The sequence below is a fragment of the Coenobita brevimanus genome, chromosome 45 (assembly GCF_032717465.1).
Source record: "Coenobita brevimanus isolate Jiangsu-jjx chromosome 45, ASM3271746v2, whole genome shotgun sequence".
Classification (NCBI taxonomy): Eukaryota; Metazoa; Arthropoda; class Malacostraca; order Decapoda; family Coenobitidae; genus Coenobita; species Coenobita brevimanus.
The window spans coordinates 38946152-38955632 of record NC_136998.1 but is presented as its reverse complement, the minus strand read 5'-3'; positions in this window follow the sequence as shown (position 1 = coordinate 38955632).

Here is a 9481-nt window from a genome sequence, read left to right as displayed (position 1 = left end):
TCCATCTCACCGCCTTCCCTCTCTCCCACACCCCACCCCTCTCGAAACCTCACACTATCACACCCTCGTCTCTCTCTCATCTCCTTCCCTTCTCTCACCCCATCCCCTCTCTCACCCACTACCTTCCTGCTCCCCTTCCCCTCTCACCCCCTCTCCAAACACCGTGCAAGCGAGAACGGAAGGCGCTATCTCTACTATCGGGTCTGGCGGTGTAACAGGAAGGAGGGAGATTACAACAATAGACCAATTAAGCTGTATGTTTTCCACTATTATGCAAACGACGCCAGATAAACGCTTACCTTACCTTTTTCATTTGCATACTGGGAATTAATTTTGTTTGGTAGAGAAGCGGCGGTCTTAGGGAGGATGTTAGAAGGGATGATGGTTGTTAGAGGGATGGTGGTTTTAGGAGGTGTTGTTAGAGGTAGAGGTTGTTAGAGAGGATGATGGATTTAGTAGGTGTTGTTAGAGATGGTTTTGTTTGAGGGATGGCTGTTAAAGGGAAGGTGGTTGTTAGAGGGATGGTGATTGTTAGAGGGATGGTTGTTAGAAGGGTTGGTGATTGTTAGAGGGATGATGGTTTTAGTAGGTGTTGGTTGAGACAGGGGACAAGATAAGAAGGGAAAATTAAGTACGAGAACTGAGGATCAGTTTTTACACCTATCAACCCGACAAAATCTTCCACAGGTATACCCACTAATGTTTAATAATATTCATCTTAATCCTGCATCATCCTTGAACATGCTTGTGTTTCATTTACTCGGGACTTATCTTGGAAAGATCATATTACATCTCTTGTAAAATCTGCTTCCAAGAGATTAGGTGTGCTAAGCCGACTCCATTCCTTCTTTACCCCTGCACAATTGTTGACTCTATGCAGGAATTTTATCCGCCCCTGTGTGGAGTACAACCTTCATGTGTGGGGAGGCTCCCCACATACAGCTCTTCTCAATAGGGTGGAGTCAAAGGCTTTTCGTCTCATTAACTCTCCTCCTCTTACTGACTCCCTTCAACCTCTGTCTCTTCGCCGAACTGTTGCATCTTTATCTCTTTTCTATCGCTACTTCAATGGTCACTGCTCCTCTGAACTGTCTGCATGCATTCCTCCACCTCTACGACGGGCGCGTAGCAACCGTCCAGCAGCAAACTCTCATCCGTTTTCTGTCCAACTCTCTAATACAAGAGTTAACCGTTACTCCCAGTCCTTCATTTATGCAACAGGTCAACTCTGGAACTGTCTCCCGCTGTCTGTATTTCCTGCTTCCTATGATCTTCAGTCTTTCAAACGCAGTGTGTCCAGGCATCTCGAAATGATCGGATCTTGAATTTGGCTCTCTCTTGAATTTTGTTTTTCTCTTGGAAGGAACAATTTTGCGGGCTTGCAGCCTCTGATTCCTTCTTCCTCACATAAAAAAAAAAAAAGTGCATAGAGGAAGATAGAAGAAAGAATGAATATGGCAGAACAGAAGACAGTAAGAGTGGAGATGATGAGAGGATAAAAATCAAGAAGGAAAAAAAGTAAATCAGAGAGGAGATGAGAGGATCAAGCGAAGAGAGGAAGAAAGAGAAATAAACAGTCGTAGGAGAGAGAGAGAAAGAGATGAAGTGAAAGGACTAGGGAAGACAGAAGATAGAGGATGGAAGAAAAGAAAAGGGGATAGAATCAAGTGAAGTAAGGAAGAGAGAGGAAAGAAGAGGATAAGGGAAGACAGAGGATAGGAGGAGAAGAGGCAAGAGGAGAAGTGAGAATCAAGTGGATAGAGGAATAGAATATAAAGAAGGGACTGGTTTCGATAAAGGACAGCAAGAGAAGAGGAGACAGAGGATAAAATCAAGAAGGAAAAGAGAAGGAGAGCGAGGGGATGGGAGGGGAAGTATGGGTGCAAGGAGGATCAAGGAAAGATAAAGGAATAAAGAGGAATAAATAAAGGAGATAGAGGATAAAGTCAAGAAGGAAAATAGAAGAGGAGGGAGGGGAGGGGAAGGAAAGTAAGAGGGCAAGGAGGATCAAGAAATGAGAAAGGAATAAAGAGGAATAAAGGGCCATAGTATTACAGACAAAGAGCGCAGCATAGTGGGATCAAGAGAGGGTAGAGTCGGGGGCTTCAGAAGATAAGAGAATCGCCAGACTGGCCGTATAGAGGATTAAAAGGGAGTCGAGTTTGTTTATAGGGTTAAATAGCCTTAAGAGCACGGGTGGTGTAAGGGATTAGGGGAAGAGAGGTACTGGCGTTTATACAGAGGGAGGAGAGCAGTATTAGGGATTAGGGAAGGAGTGTCTTATCTCTCTATTGCCAGACGAAATAGGCCCGTTAGAGGTGGCCACAAACAAATCATCTCCACGCCACCCTGTCCTCTGCCGTTCCTCCAACTCACACCCCTCTCTCATATATCTATCCATTCCATCTCTACATCTCATCCTTGGTCTACCCCTCCTCCTCCTCCTTCCACCTCACTCACATACACCCTTCTATAAAAAAAAAATAAATATATAAAATGGGTTAACTACTGCAGAAAAATGCCAAGTTAAGCTGTAGTTCTTCCTTAACTTGGGTCTAGATTTTCGTCCCTTTTTTTTCGTCTTTTTAGCCCAGTGACAGACCAAGACAGTGCTGTGCCTCTACATACCATGGAATTTCTTCGTGACTAGCATCATATTCTAGTTTAATCTCTTGTAGTAACTCAGCATTCGAGATGGAGAGATGGCATTTTTAGAACAAATTAGAGTCAGAAAGAGGATAGCAAATGTAACACTCAAGTCTATTGAAACTGTAATATAATCATCTTCCTAAACCAGCCAAGACTCCATTAAGTGTGCCCTGACAATCCTGGCATCATGTGTACGCGTCTAACAGGGCGCTAAAAAGATCTGGATGCGTCTCCTTCTCATTTTCGACGCCTATCTCCTCTCGTAACTAATATCCAACCTTACCCCCTTTCACGGCACACACACACACACACACACACACACACACACACACACACACACACACACACACACACACACACACACACACACACTCTTCAAACGTAGCCGAAATATACGTTTGACGGAACTAAGTAGGCGGGGAGATCGTTGCCGGCGTTGCTTATATGCATCCGGAGTCGAGATGGCATGCGAGACGAAAGCTCCCAAAAGCGCCGCACCCAGTGTAAATACTCGAGTCAGCTGATCCGCGGACCCGTAGTTATAAATAATCTTGAACTTAAGTTGCGGATGTGATAATTTTTGATGACTTTATTCTAAATCTGTGAAGCTACCAAACTCGTCGAAATGAAAATAAAGTCAAAAATTACTCGGGAAATGCAATAAAACCATTTGATTGATAATAGGTCACTGATATGAAGGGATATTTATCAGCGACCTAACACCAGAGTCCAAAAAGAGTGTACTATAGCGTGAAAAAGACGACGAAACAATAGAAATCCTGACACTAAAACACTGATAAAACACTGATATGTAGAGACATTTATGGCATGGGTATGGCCAAGGTGGGACGAGGGGTCTAGGTCCCCCTTTTATGCTGTGTAGAATTATTCATGTACATTTTATATTTACTCAGCTGTTAATGATTGTTTCAGTGGTTACTTCCTTTTAAAACTGAACGCTGGATATACTTTTGAGTAATCTAAATACTATTACAATACTTTGAAAGCAGCTGCATCTCAAGAATAATGACAGCCAAAATTTAGTCCCCCCTCCCTATTAAAAAAAATCCTGGTTGCACCCCTTGCTTATCATATTTTTTTTTAAATTTGGAGTTCGATACATTTTTTTTTTTTTACTATTGTACAGTATATTTAAATGATAAAGTCAAACTATCTACAGTATGTGTGTGTCTGTGCGTTTGTTTGTTTCTTTCACGAAAATGGTAATAGGTAAATACTCAGTTCTTTTTGCAGTAGATCTCGGTAAGTCCAGGGAGTGTCACAAAAATACCAAACAAAGAATTTGGTGATAGGCCCCGACGAGACGGCGCGAAATTGTCGGAAATCGCGACACGCGAAAATATGCAAAACTCATATTTTCGACTCTTTGGTCAGAATTGATCATTGTGGGCTTAGGAACGGTATGGAAAGAAGGATAATGGTATTTGCAAACATTTCATGATAGAAAGGCTATTAGTTAAGTTCCGCAACTTTGTACGAGGAAGCACTAGTACTATTATAAGGTTTTTCAGGCACCTGTGTCTCAGAAAATGATGACAGCCAAAATTCAGCTCCTTCCTCTCCGTGATAAAATCCCAGCTGCGTCCCTGGCTAAGACCTTTTATGAATGATCGTGGGTGTCGGTCGTGACGTCACCGCTCGCCATCTTGGATATGATAAACACAGAATCCATTTTTGCCTTGGCTGACTCTTACATCGGGTGGGAATTCACAACGAGGCACTTATGATGGATGGTCGTGGGGATCGCAGGTAAAAGCATAAGATTAGGGATTTCAACCACCGCCTCTGCTCTCTCATTGCCGTCCTCGGAGCCTGATGGATTGGTCGCGATAAGTTAGAATGATTTTATTTAACAGGGATGAATATGAGGCACTTTAATGGATGAATTAGTGTGTGTATTTCTTTTTACTGTGATGGTAGAGCTTGTGTCTTTTATGCTGATTCTCTACTTTTTTTTTTGTATAACCTGGGACTCTCTCTCTCTCTCTTTCTCTCTCACACACACACACACACACACACACACACACACACACGTATTAATTCCGGTTTTTGGTGATCGATGTTCTTGCATTTTAGAACTAGGTAAGTAATACACACACACACACACACACACACACACACACACACACACACACACACACACACACACACACACACACACACACACACACACACACACACACACACACACACACACACGTATTAATTCCGGTTTTTGGTGATCGATGTTCTTGCATTTTAGAACTAGGTAAGTAATACACACACACACACACACACACACACACACACACACACACACACACACACACACACACACACACACACACACACACACACACACACACACACACACACACACGGAATCGGGTTTCGTGAGACGTCAAGGGTCGTGTGTTAACTGGATGTAACCCGTAGGTCTTGGGCACCCGATAGCCGTCCATGTGGATCGTGAGGCAGGGGGAGTGCAAGGGGGGCAGGGGATGCAGGGTAGATGAGGGAGATAGAAGAGAATTGGCAAGGGAATAAAAGAGCTGATGCAGGGGAAATGGAAGGGTTAACAGGACGGTACAGTAAATTAAGTTCCAGAAATATTATTATTATTATTATTATTATTTATTTATTATTATTATTATTATTATCATTGATGAAAAGAAGAAAGACTCAAAGCTAGATGCTGCAAATTCGCTCTTTGGAAGAAAACTAAACAAAATAGAGGCAGGGAACAGGGGATGCATGGTAGAGGAGGGAAGTGGCAAGGGGTACGTCAGGGGAAATGGCAGGGTTGATGAGGGAAGTAGACGAGTATGGAGAGTGGCATGGTACTTACGACAGGAAAGGCTACGAAACACAACACAATATAGATCCACAAGACAGCAGAACACATCACAGAACAACACAGCACAATGCAAGATAAGACGTGAGAAGAGAGATGATATAGTAAAGGAGTCAAGAGAGAAGGTGCGGGAGGAGGCAAAGTGAATAACATCGGGGGAGAAAGGATGACGAAGGAAAGAACAGATTAGAAGATGAAACAGCGCAACACGAGACGAAACGAAAGAAGGAGAAAAGAGACAAGACGAAAAGAGAGGCCAGCGCAAGACACTGCAAGGGAAGAGAGATGAGGACAGAGTGAAGGTGTCAAGAGAGAAGGCACAGGGGGCGGGAGAGTAAGTAACACCAGACCAGACGAGGCGACAAGAGATGTGAGGACAAAAGAAGCAAGGTGGCAAAAGAAAATGTTAGGAGACGAGGCAGCGAGGGAAGATGGAGGCAGAGAGATGTCAGGAGAGGAGACGATAGAGTGAGGCACAGAAGACATGACGACAAAGCAAAGAGAGAGGAGGGGGGGCGGCGGAGAAGAGGATAAATGGGACAGAGAGTTGGAGAGGAGGAGGAGGCTGAAGGGGTGTCATGAGAGTCGACTGAGTGAGACCAAAAGACATGAGGGCAAAGCAAGATAGATATGGAGAAAGAGGGTAGTAAGAGAGAAAGGCAAGGATAATAGGATACAGAATTTAAGAGAGAGGAGATAGAGATGAGTCAGGAGAGAAGAGGGTAGAGTGAGACATAAGCATAAGTGCAAGGGAGAGAAAGATAGATATTTGGGGAGGGAGAAATTGAGTTATATGAGAGAACAATAATGTGATACAGAGGAGACAAAGGAGGCGATGGAGTGATAAAGAGAAGACATGTCACTGCAAGAGAGGGATAGGGTGGATGAAAGAGTGAGAATTCAAGACAAGGATACAGACAGGAACCAAAGAAGATCGCAGAGATATGTCAAGAGAGGAGACGATAGAATGAGAAACAGAAGACACGGCAAACTGGCATGAACAAAGCGAGAAGGGAAGGAAGGTGAGGGAGAACATAAGAGAGGATGCAAATAAGGAGGAAGATAAGTGTCTGAGGAGATGATACAGTGAGAAACCGAAGACAGAGAGAGAGAGAGAGAGAGAGAGAGAGGACAGGGAGAAGGAGCGAAAGATAAAGTTGAAGGCGGAGGGAGGGTGTGTGTGTGAGAGGAGGGGGGACTAAAGGCAAGCACTCGACAACACACTCCACAAATGATACACCCAAGTTGAAGCCCTCGAGACGGGACATCGACGCTCTGTTTACACTCCGACTGAGCCCTGTTGACACACTTTTTTACGGCGGCGAAGTGCGTGCATACACTTCACCGCGAGTGTAAATAAAGGGCGGGCCGGATTATTTTTCCAGCGCCCCCCCCCCTCTTCTTCCTATCTCTTCTCTCTCCAACCTCCCTGCTCCTCCCCCTCCTATCCTTACTCGGGCTCTTACCCATCTCCATATCTGGGTTCAGCACATATTATTCGTACTCCTATTGCTTCCACTCCTGCTTTTGTTACTGTACTCCATCTCCTGTTCATACATCTGTTCCTACTCCCACTTTAGTTCCTACTGCTACTCATATTTCTGTTCCTCCTACTTTTCATTCTCCAATTACTCCTCCTAAAGCAAGTTCCTCTTTCTTACTTGTACTTCTTCTCTTACTCATGGTCTTTTATTCCAGTCTCTATTCTGTCATTTCTACTCCACATCCTACCCTACTTTTTTTTACCCCTAACCCAGCACCTACTCCTTCCGCTGTTGTTACTCCTTTCTCTGTTCCCAATCTTACTTTTATCGCACTTTCTATCCTTCGCCACACTTCCCACCCCAGTTCCTACTTCTGCCCTTATCTTTATCCCTACTCTGCTCCTTCTCCTACCCCTACTCTTACGGTTACAGATTTCCTGCTGTAATAAGTGTCTGCTTAATTCTCCTCTATCGGTGTATGAGGCGCCATTTTCCTGGTCGGGAGTAGCGATGAGAGGGTCGACTTGAAAAAGATCGTCATGGTTGAGAAGACTTAAAGAGATCGACCGACTTGGAGGGGATAGACGTGGAGGGGACCGAGTTGAAGAGAGCAGATTTAAAAAGGGCTGATTTGGGGAGAGGATCAACTTTAGAAAGGGCCAACTTGGAGGGAGATGAATTGGAGAGGTTCAGCATTAGAAAGGGCTGGTTAGAAGGCGTCAGAATAGAGAGGATTAGCTCTAGAAAAGGACGACTTGAAGGAACGGGACTGAAGGGGGTCGATTTGGTGTGGGGATCGATTTGGAGAGGTCGACTAGGAGTGTGCCGACTTAGATATTCGACCTACCCCTTGTCCTCCTTAGTGGAATTTACAGGAGTCGTTATATTCGTTAAAATAAATCAGCCAGGGGGTAATTGAGGATGATAATGAGGGTGATTCTCTCTCTCTCTCTCTCTCTCTCTCTTTCATATATTAAGGAGCCAACATAATATATAAACTTTAATTAGCACATCTTTTTGTTTGAGGCCGAAAGAGGAGGAAACACAGACAAGCCGAGGAGATTAGTGGCCTCCGAAAATGGACATGTGAACAGTGACCATTCGAGAGAGAGAGAGAGAGAGAGAGAGAGAGAGAGAGAGAGAGAGGAAAAGGGGTAAAGTGAGACAGGGAGAGGATGAAAGGGTAAGGGAGAAGAAGATTGAGACAGACAAACTAAATGAATGTTACATGACTAAGGTAGTGATACTGTAGAACACACACACACACACACACACACACACACACACACACACACACACACACACACACACACACACACACACACACACACACACACACACACACACACACACACACACACACACACACATGGGGGGGGAGCTTGTAAACCCGCCTTTGATTGCATCTCGGTAACATTCGATCCTCTCAGCTTCATTAGGGGCGGGTTTTAATCAGTGTCGGGGGCTGGGGGGTGTAATCTCTCTCTCTCTCTCTCTCTCTCTCTCTCTCTCTCTCTCTCTCTCTCTCTCCACAGATATATATTGTTTCATCTAAGTACTTGAAGACAAGATGTAAGGCGCTGGACAGAGGTGTAATGAAACTTGATGAAAGACGCATAAATGTTCAGAAATATAAGGTATTTAAATGCCAGTAAGGAAAACATGAAATATGAGTGTACGGGTTTGAGTTTACCTTTACTCCGTCCATTTTTTCTTCGGTTAAGGTAGCTGCCAAACACCTATTCGTAAGCGATTTAACATTACTTATTACAGCTTGCTGTCTTCTTTCTGTGCCACTTAAATCATTCCAATATAACCATACTCTGCAAAAATAGCATACGAAACGGTATTAACAAGCCTTATCCAAAAAATAAATCGCTAAGGAAAAGGTGTTAAGGAGCTTTCTAGACCACCGAGAATAGGGACCTTTGACTGCAAGATTTTCCTATAGTTGGAGCCAGTCATTTGCCTTATACCAGGAAAAATAAAGTTAATTCATATCGGCAAAATGATTATCTTTGGTTGTTTTTATCCCTTTTTCTGATACTGAATTTCTCTCGTCTGAATAAAGTCGTCTGTCAGTAGATTAAACACAGTAGCCATGTGTGTCAGTAGCAGGGAATGAGTTATATGAGAGTGATCAAGGGCATGTAATAATAAGGAGCAGGTGAGGAGGTGTTGCGTAAGGAGAGTATGACAACACTGGACAGAGTTGATGTATGACTCTTAATGCTTTTCTTTCACCGGCTAGGACTCTCTCTCTCTCTCTCTCTCTCTCTCTCTCTCTCTCTCTCTCTCATAAATGTACACACACACACACACACACACACACACACACACAGTAAACATAAATACATAAATAAGAACGTATAAACACATAAAGCATTCATCCTTGTCAAACCTTTCTTCATCCTACTTGTGGCTCCCCTCTGAAATCTCCCTCCTCCCTCCCCCTCCCTCCTCCCTCTCCCTCCCTCCCCCTCCCTCCCCCCTC